This window comes from Aegilops tauschii, chromosome 7 (assembly GCF_002575655.3).
Source record: "Aegilops tauschii subsp. strangulata cultivar AL8/78 chromosome 7, Aet v6.0, whole genome shotgun sequence".
In the NCBI taxonomy this organism is placed as follows: Eukaryota; Viridiplantae; Streptophyta; class Magnoliopsida; order Poales; family Poaceae; genus Aegilops; species Aegilops tauschii.
In genome coordinates this window covers 370,473,772-370,492,233 of record NC_053041.3, presented here as the reverse complement: position 1 = coordinate 370,492,233, position 18,462 = coordinate 370,473,772, and positions in this window count along the sequence as shown.

Below are 18,462 nucleotides of genomic sequence, written 5' to 3'. Positions count from 1 at the left end.
TTATGATAAGAGAGACTTCGTTGCTAGGAAGCACGGTAAAGAAAGAGAACCATGGGTTCAGAAACCCATGTCTTTTCCACCCAAACCATCCAAGAAAAAGGATGATGAGGATTTTGAGCACTTTGTTGAAATGATTAGACCTATCTTTTTGCATATGCGTTTGATTGATATGCTTAAAATGAATCCTTATGCTAAGTACATGAAAGATATTGTTACAAATAAAAGAAAGATACCGGAAGCTGGAATTTCCACCATGCTTGCTAATTATACTTTTAAAGGTGGAATACCTAAGAAACTAGGAGATCCAGGAGTACCAACTATGCCATGCTCCATTAAAAGAAACTATGTTAAAACTGCTTTATGTGATCTTGGAGCCGGTGTTAGTGTTATGCCTCTCTCTTTATATCGTAGACTTGATTTGAATAAGTTGACACCTACTGAAATATCTTTGCAAATGGCTGATAAATCAACTGCTATACCTGTCGGTATTTGTGAGGATGTGCCTGTTGTGGTTGCAAACGTTACTATTTTAACGGACTTTGTTATTCTTGATATTCCCGAGGATGATAGTATGTCGATTATCCTTGGTAGACCCTTTTTGAATACTGCATGGGCTGTTATTGATTGCAACAAAGGCAATGTCACTTTTCATGTTAATGGTAATGAGCATACGGTACACTTTTCGAGGAAACAACCTCAAGTCCACAGCATCAATTCTATTGGAAAAATTCCATCAATTATTATTGGAGGTTTTGAATTTCCTCTTCCTACTGTCAAGAAGAAATATGATATTCTTATTATTGGGGACGTGCATATCCCCGTTGAGGTAACCTAGTGCTATTCGAAAATTCTCCGGTTTCATGCGATTCGGAATGAGTTTGTTAACAAGACTTGATCGACCTTGTTAGTGGATTCCTTTTGATGAGCATGAGATGGATGAAGTTAGAAAGCACAACTATCTGTACCCTCCTTTTACTTTCTGTTATTTTGATTAAATAAAGCAAAAATATTATTTTCTGTCTATTTTCTGAATTATCCGTGCAATAAAAAATACCCTGAAAATAAAAGTTCTCCAAATGCCCTGAAATTGAAATATGATTTTTTCTGGAATATTTGAGAATATCTGGCACTGAGAACACAACAGGGGGAGCAAGCACCTGGCCACGAGGGTCCAGGGTGCACCCACCCCCTGGGCGCGCCCCCTGCCTCGTGGGGCCATGGTGGCTTCCCTTCACTTATTCCAACCACCACACACTCCTTCTTCCTCCCAAAAAATCACCAACCAGCTCAAGCACGAGTTCTAGCTCATCTTGCTGCCATTTTCGATCTCCTTGCTCAAAGCTCCACTCACAAAACTGCTTTGGGGGATTGTTCTTTGGTATGTGACTCCTCCAATGGCCCAATTAGTTTTTGTTCTAGTGCTTTATTCATTCCAAATTTTTGCTGCTTAGGTGACCCTGTTCTTGAGCTTGCATGTCAAATTTATTTGGTCCCAAGAGTTCTAATGCATGATATAGTCTTTAGGCACTTGTGGGAGTAGTTGCTATCAATTTTCTTGAGTTTAGTTCACTTTTATTTGAAGTTACTAAAAATTTCAGAAATTTTCAGAAAATGATGAAGAGATTTTTGAGGGGCTCTTTGAGCCGAAGCTCGAAGGATAAGCAAAGTGAAGAAGATAAGAGGCCTAAATATAAGCTCCCTCGCACCGCGGAGGTTCGGCCGTGTGAATGGCCTTGTGATGAGTTCTTGAGAGCAGCCAGGATTCATGATGATTTTTATGATTTGGCTGAGAATGCAGGCCTCACCGACTTCCTCCGTGACCAGCGTGAATAGTATCTCCTACTCACTAATATCTTTGTGCAAAATTTTCATTTCCATAATTCCATGCTAGGAGGTGACCACCTTCGGTGGATTTTTATTTATATGATGAGTATAAGGAGATGCCCCTTCATGAATTTTGCAAGGTTTGCAAGTTGCCCTTTTCGAGCAGCGTAGAGGAACCACATCGTAATGATGTGGAGGGGTTTATTGATACAATTGCTGTAGGGGAAACGAGGAAGGTTTCCGATGCAAGAATTACTAGCATACACTTTCCTGTTCTAGGTTATTTTGCAATATTTGCTAGTAGATGCTTAATTGGTCGCGGAAACTGTGGCAACCTTAGTGCCCCTGATATTATCATTTTGTGCCATGCCTTGTTCCGTGATAACACTTTTAATATGGGTGCTATTGTTGCCAAGCAGTTAAATCTGAACCGTACTAAAGGTCCCATCCTGGGAGGTATCTTCGCCTCGCACCTCGCTGCACACTTTAACATACCAATTAGGCACTATGAGGAAGAAGAAAAGTTGCTGCCTTCTGTTTTTCTAGACTATAAGAGTATGGTAGCGCATGATTTTATTCTTAAGAACAAGAAAAAGAGCTTAAATACAGACTGTTATTTGATAAAAATCACCCTGAGACTATTACTTTGCCTGCTCCTTCTTTGTTTAACTTATCTTCAGGCAAGTATCTTGTTCAGTTGGAGGCATTACATGCCTACCAGAACCCCACATCAGTTACAGAGCCAGAGCCGGAACCACAACTTGATCCTCCACGACAGTCTGTTTACCAGTGGGACCCGGAGGAGGTTGCCAGCCAGTGGCACCTCGAGGCTCATTCTCAGTACGAACCCAACTACAACTTTGGATACCCGCCAGGCCATCCATGGGCCTAGAGCAACTTAGGCCAAATGCCTAAGCTTGGGGGAGTACGTATTTCTCACCGATATTACATTCATGTTCACACACTTATTCTAGTTGTCGATGCTCATACTTTTTCATTGTACTATCCATGCTAGTTTATTATCTTTTCTTGCTTTCTTCTTGTGTGTTTGAAAAACCTTAAGAAAAAACAAAAAAATTAGTTGTAGCTTTTAGCTAGTTTACATAAAGATTTCTCGTTCTTCTTTTGCTTGTTGGGAGCTTTCCCGTGTAAATAGTTTTATTTCTTTTCTTTTCTTTGGGGGTCGAGAGGAGAAGACCATAATGAAAATGTTGAAGTGGCTCTCATATGCATTATTGTTGACCTAACCAAGAGCCCTACCTTGTCTTCTCCCTTGTATTAAAATGCCTACAGATTCCAGCTTAGTCCAATGCACGTGCACTATTATTATTATCCACATCGTTCGGTCGTGTAAGTGAAAGGCAATAATGACGATATATGATGGACTGATTGAGATGAGAGAAGCTGGTATGAACTCGACCTCTCTTGTTTTTGTAAATATGTTTAGTTCATCATTCCTGATTCAGCCTATTATGAATAAACATGTTTGCAATGATAATTAGAGATTATAGTTGCTTATGCCATGCTTAATTAGCTAGGAGTTTAGAATGGTTTGCCTTGCGTGCCAACATGCTATTAAAATGGTTGTGATGTGGTATGATAGGGTGGTATCCTCCTTTGAATGATTCGAGTGACTTGACTTGGCACATGTTCACGCATGTAGTTGAAACAAAATCAACATAGCCTCCATGATATTTATGTTCATGGTGGATTATATCCTACTCATGCTTGCACTCAATGTTTATTAATTTTAATGCATGTTCATGACTGTTGTCGCTCTCTAGTTGGTCGCTTCCCAGTCTCTTTCTAGCCTTCACTTGTACTAAGCGGGAATACTGCTTGTGCATCCACTCCCATAAACCCCAAAGTTATTCCATATGAGTCCACTATACCTTCCTATATGCGGTATCTACCTGCTGTTCCAAGTAAATTTGTATGTGCCACATTCTTTACCTTCAATTGAAATTTTGTTTTGTATGCTCGAATAGCTCATGTATCAACTAGGGATGTCTGTATATTCCATGCTAGGCGGGTTATTCTCAAGAGGAGTGGACTCCGCTCCTCACTCACGAGAAAATGGCTGGTCACCGGGATGCCCAGTCTCATGCTCTAAGCAAATCAAATCTAAATAATTGCAAACAAAACTCCCCCGGGACTATTGTTAGTTGGAGGCACCCGTTGTTTCGGGCAAGCCATGTATTGATGCTTGTTGGTGGAGGGGGAGTATAAACTTTACCATTCTGTTTGGGAACCGCCTATAATGTGTGTAGCATGGAAGATATCGAGATCTCTCGGTTGTTATGTTGACAATGAAAGTATGCCGCTCAAAATATTATTCATCTCTATTTCAAAATCGAGCTCTGGCACCTCTACAAATCCCTGCTTCCCTCTGCGAAGGGCCTATCTATTTACTTTTATGTTGAGTCATCACCCTCTTATTAAAAAGCACCAGCTGGAGAGCACCGCTGTCATTTGCATCCATTACTATTAATTTATATTGGGTATGACTATGACTGGATCTCTTTTACCATGAATTACAATGTTTAGTCAGTCTTTGATCTTCAAAGGTGCTCTGCATTTATGTTTTGCGGTCTCAGAAAGGGCTAGCGAGATACCATCTTGTTATATCATATTATAATTGTTTTGAGAAAGTGTTGTCATCTGAGATTTATTATTATTGCTCGCTAGTTGATTATGCCATTGATATGAGTAAACATGAGACCTAAGTGTTATTGTGAATATGGTTAGTTCATAATCTTTGCTGAAAACTTGAATGCTGGCTTTACATATTTGCAACAACAAGAGCAAACAGAGTTTGGAAAAGTTTTTCTTTATCACTTTCAGTTTATCAACTGAATTGCTTGAGGACAAGCAAAGGTTTAAGCTTGGGGGAGTTGATACGTCTCCGTCGTATCTACTTTTCCAAACACTTTTGCCCTTGTTTTCGACTCTAACTTGCATGATTTGAATGGAACTAACCCGGACTGACGCTGTTTTCGGCAGAATTGTCATGGTGTTATTTTTGTGCAGAAATAAAAGTTCTCGGAATGACCTGAAACTTCACGGAGATTATTTTTGGAAATAATAAAAAATGCTGGCGAAGGAATCAAGGCCAGGGGTCCCACACCCTGTCCATGAGGGTGGAGGGCGCGCCTACCCCCCTTGGGCGCGCCCCCCTGCCTCGTGGGCCCCCTGGTGCTCCACCGACCTCAACTCCAACTCTATATATTCACGTTTGGCGAGAAAAAAATCAGAGAGAAGGATTCATCGCGTTTTACGATACGGAGCCGCCGCCAAGCCCTAATCTCTCTCGGGAGGGCTGATCTGGAGTCCATTCGGGGCTGCGGAGAGGGGAATCCGTCGCCATCGTCATCGTCAACCTTCCTCCATCACCAATTTCATGATGCTCACCGCCGTGCATGAGTAATTCCATCATAGGCTTGTTGGACGGTGATGGGTTGGATGAGATTTATCATGTAATCGAGTTAGTTTTGTTAGGGTTTGATCCCTAGTATCCACTATGTTCTGAGATTGATGTTGCTATGACTTTGCTATGCTTAATGCTTATCACTAGGGCCCGAGTGCCATGATTTCAGATCTGAACCTATTATGTTTTCATGAATATATGTGAGTTCTTGATCCTATCTTGCCAGTCTATAGTCACCTATTATGTGTTATGATCCGTTAACCCCGAAGTGACCGTAGTTTGAGGAGTTCATGTATTCACTAAGTATTAATGCTTTGATCCGGTACTCTATTAAAAGGAGGCCTTAATATCCCTTAGTTTCCAATAGGACCCCGCTGCCACGGGAGGGTAGGACAAAAGATGTCATGGAAGTTCTTTTCCATAAGCACGTATGACTATATTCGGTATACATGCCTACATTACATTGATGAATTGGAGCTAGTTTTGTGCTACCCTATGTTATAACTGTTGCATGAATAATCGCATCCGGCATAATTCTCCATCACCGATCCAATGCCTACGAGCTTTTCACATATTGTTCTTCGTTTATTTACTTTTCCGTTGCCACTGTTACAATTACTACAAAACTATCACTGTTACTTTTGCCACCATTATCGTTATTTCCATACTACTTTGCTACTAAATACTTCCTGCAGATACTAAGTTATCCAGGTGTGGTTGAATTGACAACTCAACTGCTAATACTTGAGAATATTCTTTGGCTCCCCTTGTGTCGAATCAATAAATTTGGGTTGAATACTCTACCCTCGAAAACTGTTGCGATCCCCTATACTTGTGGGTTATCACTCTTGCGTCCCTCCGAGTGCTCTGCCCACGTCCCTCCACGCGTGCTGCCAGTGTTTGGGGCCGGCGCACGATCACGCACGTTCGTGTGCATGCTGTTGCGCCGGGCACGGCGCGACGATGCAGTTACCCGCTGCAAAAACTGCCATGCGGACGCATAGAGAATCCAGGCCGCCCGGCCCCCATTTATTCCTGCGGCCATTTACCTTATAACTCTCGCGTCACACGACTCAATAAGCACACCCACGACGACGCATACAGAGAGGACATCCAGCGGTTCCAATGGCGCTCCCCGTGGCTCCAATGGCGCTCCGAGCGGCTGACGACGACAACGGCGGGCAGTTCACCACGCATCACGTAGTGGACACCCACATGAGGGGGAAGGTCCTCTCGGTGGTGTACACGAACGATCTGGTCTCGGTGGAGAGCTCCATCCAAACTATGGAGCAGTTCCTTGCCGAGGACAAGTACCGAGTGGTCGGCTTCGACCTCGAGTACACCATCGGTCATGCCGGGCACGATCAGAAGGTTGCCGTCACCCAGTTGTGTGTGCGACATGACGTCCTCGTCTACCACTACCACCTTGTCACAAGGCCTTGCGAGCGTTTCTCTAGGTTTATCAACAGCTCCAAATACAGTTTCGCTATGGTGGACACCACCAACAATCTAAAAGCACTCAAGGTTTCGGACTTGAAATGCCCGAATCTTGTCAACATCCAGCACCACTACAAGGTCTGGGGCAGCGACAAAAACAAACTAAAATCCCTGGTTGACCTCGCCTCGACCATCATCGACCCGTACTACATGAAGATGAAGAATGAGAGCAATAAGGACAAGAACGCCTGGCACAGTGTGTGGCATGAGAGACTGGATGAACAACATGTCAAGTACGCGGCCATGGACCCATACACAAGCTACGAGATGTACATGCGGATCATTGACATGAGGAAGTGTCTTCTTCCTGCCCCAGACGAGGGATCGAGCCACGGAGCAGTGGCGGGAGCGTCACAAGAAGTAGATGACTAGACGATCGTTTCTCCTACTTTAGAATGCATGCAATTGTTTATTGAGGTGTGTGCGAATGATCTGTATAGTCACTTATGTAATTGGATGTTTATTTCAGTTATATATATATATATATATATATATATTTATACATGTTATTCTACAGTAGACAGAGAAAATCACACGGCTCTTAGCAGCAATCGTCTCTGTTATTATTGGTCTTCACACACATTTCTGATTACGGACCTGTTTGCCGCGTATCACACACATCTTGTTCAGTTGAACCGTTTCCATTGTGTTTCCTAATCACACACAGTTCATCCTAGTGAACCGTATGCTGTATATCGCACACGCCATAATCTGGCTGCCCATTTCTTTTGTTACTCCTCATCCAAAACAGTTAATTGAACTGAACCGTATGCCCTGCATCGCACACTCAACTAAAATCTGAACCGTGTTTGATGCATCCGTCAATGCAAATGTTTTGCACCTTTTGATGGTTTTTTACACCACCATTTGCGATTATGGCGTCGCACACAGTTTCGTCGAAGGGTCTCTGATCATAGTGTTGCGTTTGGACCATCCTGCAGTAGTGTGACTCAGCCGAGAACATTGTGAAACTTGGTTTTTAAAGTCCTGTAAATCCAAAACTCGCGTGGAAATCATGAAACTTGGCATGGTGTCACGTCATGGCACTAACATGTTGTGGTAAAAACTTGGCCGAATTGGAACAAGTTTTGGTATAAGGTTCTTGCAAACCGGAGCTTCTCCCAAGAAGGCTCGTGGTTCTGAGAGGGAACGTGTCACCTTTGTGTGCGAAGCGATATACGCTTGCTACCTCTTGAGCATGCGTTGGTTTTCCCTTGAAGAGGAAAGGGTGATGCAACAAAGTAGTGTAAGTATTTCCCTCAGTTTTTGAGAACCAAGGTATCAATCCAGTAGGAGATAACACGCAAGTCACCTAGTACCTGCCCAAACAATCAAGAACCTTGCAACCAACGCGATAAAGGGGTTGTCAATCCCTTCACGGTCACTCGCAAAAGTGAGATCTAATAAACATAATAAGGTAAATATTTTTGGTATTTTTGTTGTATAGATTGGAAAGTAAAGATTGCAAAATAAACGGCAACAGAAATTGGCAAGTTGACGGGAAACTAATATGATGTAAAATAGACCCGGGGCCATAGGTTTCACTAGTGGCTTCTCTCAAGATAGCATATATTACGGTGGGTGAACAAATTACTACCGAGCAATTGATAGAAAAGCGCATAGTTATGAGAATATCTAGGCATGATCATGAATATAGGCATCACGTCTGTGTCAAGTAGACCGAAACGATCCTGCATCTACTACTATTACTCCACACACCGACCGCTACCAGCATGCATCTAGAGTATTAAGTTCATAAGAATAGAGTAACTCATTAAGCAAGATGACATGATGTAGAGGGATAAACTTGAACAATATGATATAAACCCCATCTTTTTATCCTCGATGGCAACAATACAATACGTGCCTTGCTGCCCCTACTGTCACTGGGAAAGGACACCGCAAGATTGAACCCAAGGCTAAGCACTTCTCCCATTGCAAGAAAGATCAATCTAGTAGGCCAAACTAAACCGATAATTCGAAGAGACTTGCAAAGATATCAAATCTTGCATATAAGATTTCAGAGGAGAACCAAATATTATTCATAGATAATCTTGATCATAAATCCACAATTCATCGGATCTCAACAAACACACCACAAAAAGTATTACATCGAATAGATCTCCAAGAACATCGAGGAGAACTTTGTATTGAGAATCAAAGAGAGAGAGAGAGAGAGAGAGAGAGAGAAAGCCATCTAGCTAATAACTATGGACCCGAAGGTCTGTGGTAAACTACTCACGCTTCATCGGACAGGCTATGGTGTTGATGTAGAAGCCCTCCGTGATCGATCCCCCCTTCGGCAGATGGCCGGAAAAGGCTCCAAGATGGGATCTCACGGGTACAGAAAGTTGCGGCGGTAGAAAAGTGGTTTCGTGGCTCCCCCTGATGTTTTTAGGGTATAAGAGTATATATCGGCGAAAGAAGTACATCGGTGGAGCTCCATGGGGCCCACAAGGGTGGGGGCACGCCTACCCCCATGGGGCGCCCTCCTGCCTCGTTGCCACCTCGCGAAGTTCCAGACTTCAACTCCAAGTTTGCTGGATTGCGTTTGTTCCAAGAAAGATCCTCGCTAAGGTTTCATTCTGTTTGGATTCCGTTTGATATTCATTTTCTAAAACACTGAAATAGGCAAAAAAAAAATAGAAACTGGCACTGGCCTTCGGTTAATAGGTTAGTCCCAAAAATAATATAAAAGAGCATATTAAAGCCCATTAAACATCCAAAATAGATAATATAATAGCATGGAACAATCAGAAATTATAGGTACGTTGGAGACGTATCAAGCATCCCCAAGCTTAATTCCTGCTCGTCCTCGAGGAGGTAAATGATAAAAACAGAATTTTTGATGTGGAATGCTACCTAACATAATTTTCAATGTAATTTTTTATTGTGGCATGAATGTTCACATCCATAATATTCAAAATAAAAGTTTAATATTGACATAAAAACAATAATACTTCAAGCATACTAATAAAGCAATCATGTCTTCTCAAAATAACATGGCCAAAGAAAGTTATCCCTACAAAATCATATAGTCTGGCTATGCTCTATCTTGATCACACAAAGTATTTAATCATGCACAACCCCAATGACAAGCCAAGCAATTGTTTCATACTTTTGATGTTCTCAAACTTTTTCAATCTTCACGCAATACATGAGCGTGAGCCATGGACATAGCACTATAGGTGGAATAGAATGGTGGTTGAGGAGAAGACAAAAAGGAGAAGATAGTCTCACATCAACTAGGCGTATCAACGGGCTATGGAGATGCCCATCAATAGATATCAATGTGAGTGAGTAGGGACTTCCATGCAACGGATGCACTAGAGCTATAAGTATATGAAAGCTCAACAAAAGAAACTAAGTGGGTGTGCATCCAACTCGCTTGCTCACGAAGACCTAGGGCATTTTGAGGAAGCCCGTCATTGGAATATACAAGCCAAGTTCTATAATGAAAGATTCCCACTAGTATATGAAAGTGACAACATAAGAGACTCTCTATCATGAAGATGGTGCTACTTTGAAGAACAAGTGTGGAAAAAGGATAGTAGCATTGCCCCTTCTCTCTTTTTCCCTCATTTTTTATTTGGGCCTTTCTCTTTTTTTATGGCCTCTTTTTTTCGTCCAGAGTCTCATCCCGACTTGTGGGGGAATCATAGTCTCCATCATTCTTTCCTCACTGGGACAATGCTCTAATAATAATGATCATCACACTTTTATTTACTTACAAATCAAAAATTACAACTCAATACTTAGAACAAAATTGACTCTATGTGAATGCCTCCGGCGGTGTACCGGGATGTGCAATGATTCAAGAGTGACTTGTATGAAAAATTATGAATGGTGGCTTTGCCAGAAATACGATGTCAACTACATGATCATGCAAAGCAATATGACAATGATGGAGCGTGTCATAATAAACGGAACGGTGGAAAGTTGCATGGCAATATATCTCGGAATGGCTATGGAAATGCCATAATAGGTAGGTATGGTGGCTGTTCAGGAAGGTATATGGTGGGTGTATGATACCGGCGAAAGTTGCGCGGTATTTGAGAGGCTTGCAATCGTGGAAGGGTGAGAGTGCGTATAATCCATGGACTCAACATTAGGCATAAAGAACTCACATACTTATTGCAAAAATCTATTAGTTATCGAAATGAAGTACTACGCGCATGCTCCTAGGGGGATAGATTGGTAGGAAAAGACCATCGCTCGTCCCCGACCGCCACTCATAAGGAAGACAATAAATAAATAAATCATGCTCCGACTTCATCACATAACGGTTCACCATACGTGCATGCTACGGGAATCACAAACTTTAACATAAGTATCTCGCAAATTCACAACTACTCAGCTAGCATGACTCTAATATCACCATCTTCATATCTCAAAACAATCATAATGAATCAAACTTCTCATAGTATTCAATGCACTTTATATGATAGTTTTTATTATACCCATCTTGGATGCTCATCATATGAGGACTAATTTTATAGCCAAAGCAAATTACCATGCTGTTCTAAAAGACTCTCAAAATAATATAAGTGAAGCATGAGAGATCAATAATTTCTATAAAATAAAACCACCACCGTGCTCTAAAAAGATATAAGTGAAGCACTAGAGCAAAATTATCTAGCTCAAAAGATATAAGTGAAGCACATAGAGTATTCTAATAAATTCCGATTCATGCGTGTCTCTCCAAAAGGTGTGTATAGAAAGGATGATTGTTGTAACCTAAAAAGCAAAGACTCAAATCATACAAGACGCTCCAAGCAAAACACATATCATATGGTGAATAAAAATATAGCCTCAAGTAAAGTTACCGATAGACGAAGACGAAAGAGGGGATGCCTTCCGGGGCATCCCCAAGCTTGGGCTTTTGGTTGTCCTTGAATTTTACCTTGGGGTGCCTTGGGCATCCCCAAGCTTAGGCGCTTTCCACTCCTTATTCCAAAATCCATCAAATCTTTACTCAAAACTTGAAAACTTCACAACACAAAACTTAAACAGAAAATCTCATGAGCTCCGTTAGTATAAGAAAATAAACCACCACTTTAAGGTACTGTAATGAACTCATTCTTTATTTATATTGAAGTTAAACCTACTGTATTCCAACTTCTCTATGGTTCATCCCCCCCCCCCCCCCCCGATACTACTCATAGATTCATCAAAATAAGCAAACAACACACGAAAAACAGAATCTGTCAAAACAGAACAGTCTGTAGCAATCTGTATCAAACGAATACTTCTGGAACTCCAAAAATTCTGAAATAAATTGGTGGACGTGAGGAATTTTTCTATTAATCATCTACAAAAATAATCAACCTAAAAGCACTCTCCAGTAAAAGAATGGCATCTAATCTCGTGAGCGCAAAAGTTTCTGTTTTTTACAGCAAGATTGCAAAGACTTCATCCATGTCTTCCCAAAGGTTCTACTTGGCACAAACACTACTTGAAACATAAAACCACATCTAAACAGAGACTAGATGAATTATTTATTACTAAACAGGAACAAAAAACAAAGAACAAAAAATAAAATTTGGTTGCCTCCCAACAAGCGCTATCGTTTAACGCCCCTAGCTAGGCATAGAAACAAGAATAGATCTAAGTATTGCCATCTTCGGTATGCAATTCTTCAATTGAACACACATGACCCTTAGGAGGTTCTTTGGTTTTGTTAATGATCAAACTCCTAGGCAAGAAATCGAGAAATTCATTCGTAGTAAATGGTTCCTTAATGATATCGAAAAAGTTGGGGTGAACACTTATGGCTTTGAGTTCTTCATTTTCCTTACTAGAAGATTCACCCTTATTTTTAGGAAAATAGTGTTGACGCTCGAAAATGGCATGATCGCAAAGAATGACTTGAGGACATAATGAGATGATGTTAAAATTATGAGTTCATGTCAGCATTTGATGGCTCTCTTCAAGATGATTGAAATAGATATAGAGATGGTTCAAAACGGAGCTCGGAGGCAAAAGTTATGACAATCTTAGAGATGCTCGTATTGGCATCAGATCAAAGAATGGCATGAAACCTAATTAAGGTGGACTCGGATGGAAAAAGTTACAGCCGCAAAGTTCTTCGTCTCGTCGAAACGGAAGATTTTGATATAAAAATCATCCCCATCCGAGGTCGTATGCGAGTTCTACGGCCAAAACTGTGCGCTGCAGCACTGCATGGCCGGATCATCCGGACCGGGGCCAGATCATCCGGCTGGGGGCCGAAAGATTGACCCAAACAACAGAAGCTAAAAGTTGAAGCCGGATTATCTGGGTCGAGTCCCGGATAATCCGGCTAAAGGCCGGACAATCCGGGCAATTGTCCGGACAAGTTTTTCTGCTGCAGACTTTAGAAAACAGCCCGAAACACCCTCAAGATTGCCTCATTTCAAAACGTGTTCAACACCAAAGTTGTGCGTCTCGTCGAGGCGGTTGATTTTGGTATACAAATCATCTTAATCCGAGTTCGTATGAAAACGTTACAAGCCGATTAGTGGACTGCTGTCAGAAATCTGGGCTTGGCCGGATCATCCGGGCCTAGAGCCGGACATCCGGGCCGGAGGTCGTGAGAAGTCTGAATTTGGTTAGATTTTGATGATTTGGACAACAAGGCAAGTCCTTTTCTTGTACGGGAAGTCCACATCCGCCTCTTATATAGACAAGAAGTGACGGCCGATTGAACAACACACAATCGAACAAACACATCTACCACTTTTATCTTTTATCTTTTCTCCTTAACCCTAGTTCTTCTTCTTCCTTGTTCTTTGTTCGTTCTTCTTCATTACAGGGCGGCAAACCTCGAGGCCCTAGGGGTGATCAGGTCGACCTAGGGCAGCCCATAGCCGCCGCGCGCCCTGACGGGGTCCCTCCCGGGCGTGTGGGGTTTCGGGTCTCCAAAAGCGCCCGCCGGATTGTCTTGCGTTCCGCGCTTCCGGCGGGTCTCCTTCGACGTGAGCTGCGGTGCATCACCCCCGGTGTCGAGGGTACACGGTGACGTGTTCGTGTGTGAACACACTTTTTGGCAACTCCGCTGGGACGAAGCTTTGAACGGTCTCCGGACCGTTCTTGTTACGAAGAGATCGTCATCAAGTTGCTGCAATCTACAAAGATAATATGAATACCCAATCCCCTTTTGTACATGCAAATAATCCTTATGTTGTTGCTGGATCACCTAATGACCATAATGTATCAGCTAGCCCTAGTTTTATCAATCATGCATCTAATTATGCGCAAGGGTCCATGCAAAACAATCTTCGTGCTTCAACTTTTTTATGATTTTAGCAACGTACAACATATGTATCCAAACTCTCATGCATCGGCAACCCCACAAATCCATAAGCCAATGAACAACATGATGGGTTTGGTTAATCAATTTGAAACACCTCATGTTAGAATTTCCAATGCCATGCAAGAAACTGTTTCACCCTTTTATTCATCGGCAACTAATGTGCAATATACTAATCCAACCATGCCGATGAATGAGAGAATTGGCCATGCTACTACTAGCTATTCGGCCAGTTACTCTCAACCGTCATATGCTACACCTAATGTTAGTAATTTTTCGGCACCATACACAACTGTAGATGCTCATAATTCGGCTTCACACCTTTCTGGTCATAGCCGAATAAATGTAAATTTTACAGGAGCGATTGTGCCAAATATTGTAGAAGATGAGGTAGTGGTGGCTGCATCGAAGAGTTTAGCCCAGAATAAGAGGATTAGTGCTATTTGCCTTGAACAACATGAAAAGGGGTTATTTCCTGATTATGCCGCAATAAAAGCTAGAGTTTTGCAAGAAGATGAATCTTTGCCAATTGATAAAATTGGGGAGCAAAAATATGGTTTTACAACAACGCATATGCCTTCACCTAGTACTACATCATATTATACACCCCCTACACTATTGCAAAATTTCGGCAACACCCGTGTGTCATTACCGAAAGAATCTAAAAACATTGGGGGGCAATCATATCCGGAGTGGGCTGAAACTGGGAAAAAGCTTAAAGCCAACTTTGCCGCTCGCCGCCAGAAACAAATAGAAAAAGAATTTTCTCAGATAAAAGAAGCATTGCCAATTGGTAGTATCAATGAAAAGAAGGATGATTCGGAACATGAAAGTGCTTCGGTTGAAAAAGCCGAATCAAGTAGTATATATTCCGAATCCATCAAATCCAAATAGGCAAGCATTATTGAGAAAGGGCATGGCACGCATAGCAAAACAACCATGCTTGATTTTTCTGAAGTTAATGGAACCTACTTCTTGCCCTATGAGTTCCATGCCGTAGAAATTGAAAAGCCTCAAGGACAAGAGCAAGTAGCCAAACAAAGTTCGGCTGATAAGGATCTTCAAGGTAATGATGCACGGAATAAAGAAAAAGATGATGAAAAGGCGTTGGAGAGTCATCCAAAGACGAAGCTAGATATTGTTCAAGTCACACCACCATCATGCTCTCCCAACGTATTTGAATAGGTATGCATAGCAAGTAATTTACCTATTTTCAGATTTGGTCGCAACTTCATTATTGATGCATCTTTAAGAAATATTCTCATAAGTAATTTTGAAAGACCAATGAAGAAGGGTAATTTACTTGTTAGCAATAAAATTGTTATGGAACATATCGGTCAACCCATTACGCCATTTATAAAGACCGATAATGACTTATTGTTACAGCCAACGCTTTCCCCGTTGCTTTATCTAAAGTTCATATCTAGTTGGGTAGCTTTGCTTATTTTGTACTTGGCTTGCACTTGGTCTCAACTGAGACATGTATGTTTTAAATATCTTCATTTCATAAATTTAAAGCCAAGGTTAAATTCTATTGAGAAAACCGATGCTAATATAATATCTTATCCAAACACATCGGAGATAGAGTGGAAAACACAATGCATAGCCGAATGGGGAGATTCCAAATCTGAACCATTCGTTTGCTTATCTCCAAAGCCGTTCACACAGCAAGATCGGCTCGAAAACAGAAGTTTACCTACAATTCAAGCATGTGTGACCAAATATTTAATTTATTGCTGAAAACTAATTACATAAGAATTGTTGATCACCATCTTGAGCCATCTATCCAAGGACGAATGTATTGTAAGTTTCACGATTCGTTCAAGCATAATTTTGAGGATTGCAACATGTTTCGTCAAATAGTTAAATCGGCCATTGATAAAGGACGATTGAAATTTGTTAAGACACCAAGAGATGGCCAGTCTATTCCGGTTGGTCCTGATGGCAGAAAGTTTTTGCATCAGCTGCTTCAAGCCGATCCATTTAAAGAGAAGGGAAAAACTGCAGGTGATGGGATTAAGCTTTCAAATAAAGAAGTTGTTGAAGAGCATAATGAACATAATCTTGAGGGCGAGAATTCCATCGAAGCTACAATGGAGACGCCAAGGACTGGGGGGCAGCAAGCAAATCCAATGATCCATGAAAGCAAACCAAAAGAAAACAAAGGCCGAAATAAGCGCAAGTGTAAGAGATCAAAAATCACCTTTGCTGGACTATTGGATAAATATCAAAAGAAGAGTGAAGAGAAGAATGCTTATCGGCCCAATCATGCAAAGAAACCAAGATCACCCCCAAGGCGCAAATATGAGGATTGGTATTGGCAAAGTGAGAATTTTAATGCAACATATTCATATCCTTATTTTGGGCCGCCAATGCCAATGTCGTGGATGCCTTCCTATGCTCATATATATCCATATTCATCATGGGACATGTATGATACAAGGGCACATTCTCCATCTTATTTTAGACTATCTCACCAATACTATGCAGCTCCAAGAAGATCAACATTTGAACAATCACGCGTCAAAGACCGTTTCAATCATAAGGAATCGGTCCAGAGCTCAAGGAAGAAGAAAGAGGTGTTAAAGCAAGTTTACCGCGTGAAAAGAGATGGTCGTAAGTGTGCTACTTCAGATTTGATCTCAAATAAAAAAGAGCCAATGAAAGTGTTGACATTGGCTACTAAAGGCAATGAGATGAAGCAACCAATTATTGAAACTCAAAGTGCCAAATGTGAAGAAAAGAAGTTGAGAATGCACAAGGCCAAAAAGGAATTGCCATTGGTCAAGACAGAACCACAGCCGAGATGCCCACTCGGCTTATCGTATTGACAAAAGAAGAAATTACAAAATCTTAGTGCACAAGAGCTGAGAAAGAAGAACATGGCATGGGTTCCCAAGAAGATTAATCAAGACAAAAATGATGTGCATGCTTCTATTGCAACAAGTACAATAAAAGTGAAGAAGGAAAAGAATGAAAGCAACAAACAATTAAGCCGAAGGTGCGCATCACAACATCAAAATCTTCGGTTAGCACATCATCCATTTTCTTCAACCATGCCATTGATGCCTTTGCCATGGAATTCATCCCTAGGTATGATCAGTTACCCTCCATGGATTTATTTTGATCCATGGATGCAACATAATTTTCTATATCATGAGAGGGTATTACCAAATTACTATACATTTTGTTAGTTACATTGTTGCTAATACAAAGGGGCCGAAATATTTTATTCCTATTTTATTTGTTTATTTCGGCTATACATACTTTGGTGGGTGAATTCTACATGGACCTCATGTTAATGGCCGATATTTATCTATCGCCCTAAGAATATGTCAAAGCATGGCCAGTGTAGTATCCTAACATCGTCCTTAGTTCAATTGGAGACCAAAACAAGCCTCATGCCGCTTAAAATATTTTTCACAATAATCAAAGCCGAATATAAAATTTTATTCGGTTTGGAGCTTTTGGTTGCCATAGGTGCTATACATATTGAGGCTTTGGGTGATTCGTTATGAGTAGTACAACAAATATCCAAGAGTTATCAATGTTTTGACGAATCACTTATAGCTTATCTTGAGGTATGTCTAGATGCAAAATTTACCTTGGGTTCCTTTAACATTGTTCATATTTCTAGACAAGACAATTCAAGAGAGTTGGCACAGCAAGCATCCGGCTACTATGTTAATCATAGTGTATTGCATTTATGTCAATAGCCGATGCTTAGTCTCGGCAACAGAGGTAAGGCCGAACCGAAGTCCACCGCTTCGGCCACTAATGAATTTTTTATGCAGGCGAAAGTAAGGATTGGAGAAAGTTTATTGTTGATTATCTGCAAAATCCTAGCAAAAGGGTGAATAATATGGTTCGGAGAACGACCTTGAGATACATATCTATGGAACTTTATCATTGGATTGTTAATGATGTTGAGAAGGTTTGACCCAAGTTTGCATCAAGGATTCAAATAAATAATGACCGCTATATATTTATTGCTCTAAGCACATGCAAAGTGGCCAATGGAGTGTTGACATCGTCCTTAGAACCAACACGGCACAAGTTATTTTTCGGCACGCTAGCTTTGCCGAAAAACAGGGGGGCATGTGTTGACGCTCGAAAATGGCATGATCGCAAAGAATGACTTGAGGATATAATGAGATGATGTTAAAATTATGAGTTCATATCACCATTTAATGGCTCTCTTCAAGATGATCAAAATATATATAGAGATGGTTCAAAATGGAGCTCGGAGGCAAAACTTATGACAATCTAAGAGATGCTCGTATTGACATCAGATCAAAGAATGACATCAAACCTAATTAAGCTCGCCTCGGATGAAAAACGTTACAACTGCAAAGTTCTTCGTCTCGTTGAAACGGACGATTTTGATATAAAAATCGTCCCCATCCGAGGTCGTATGCGAGTT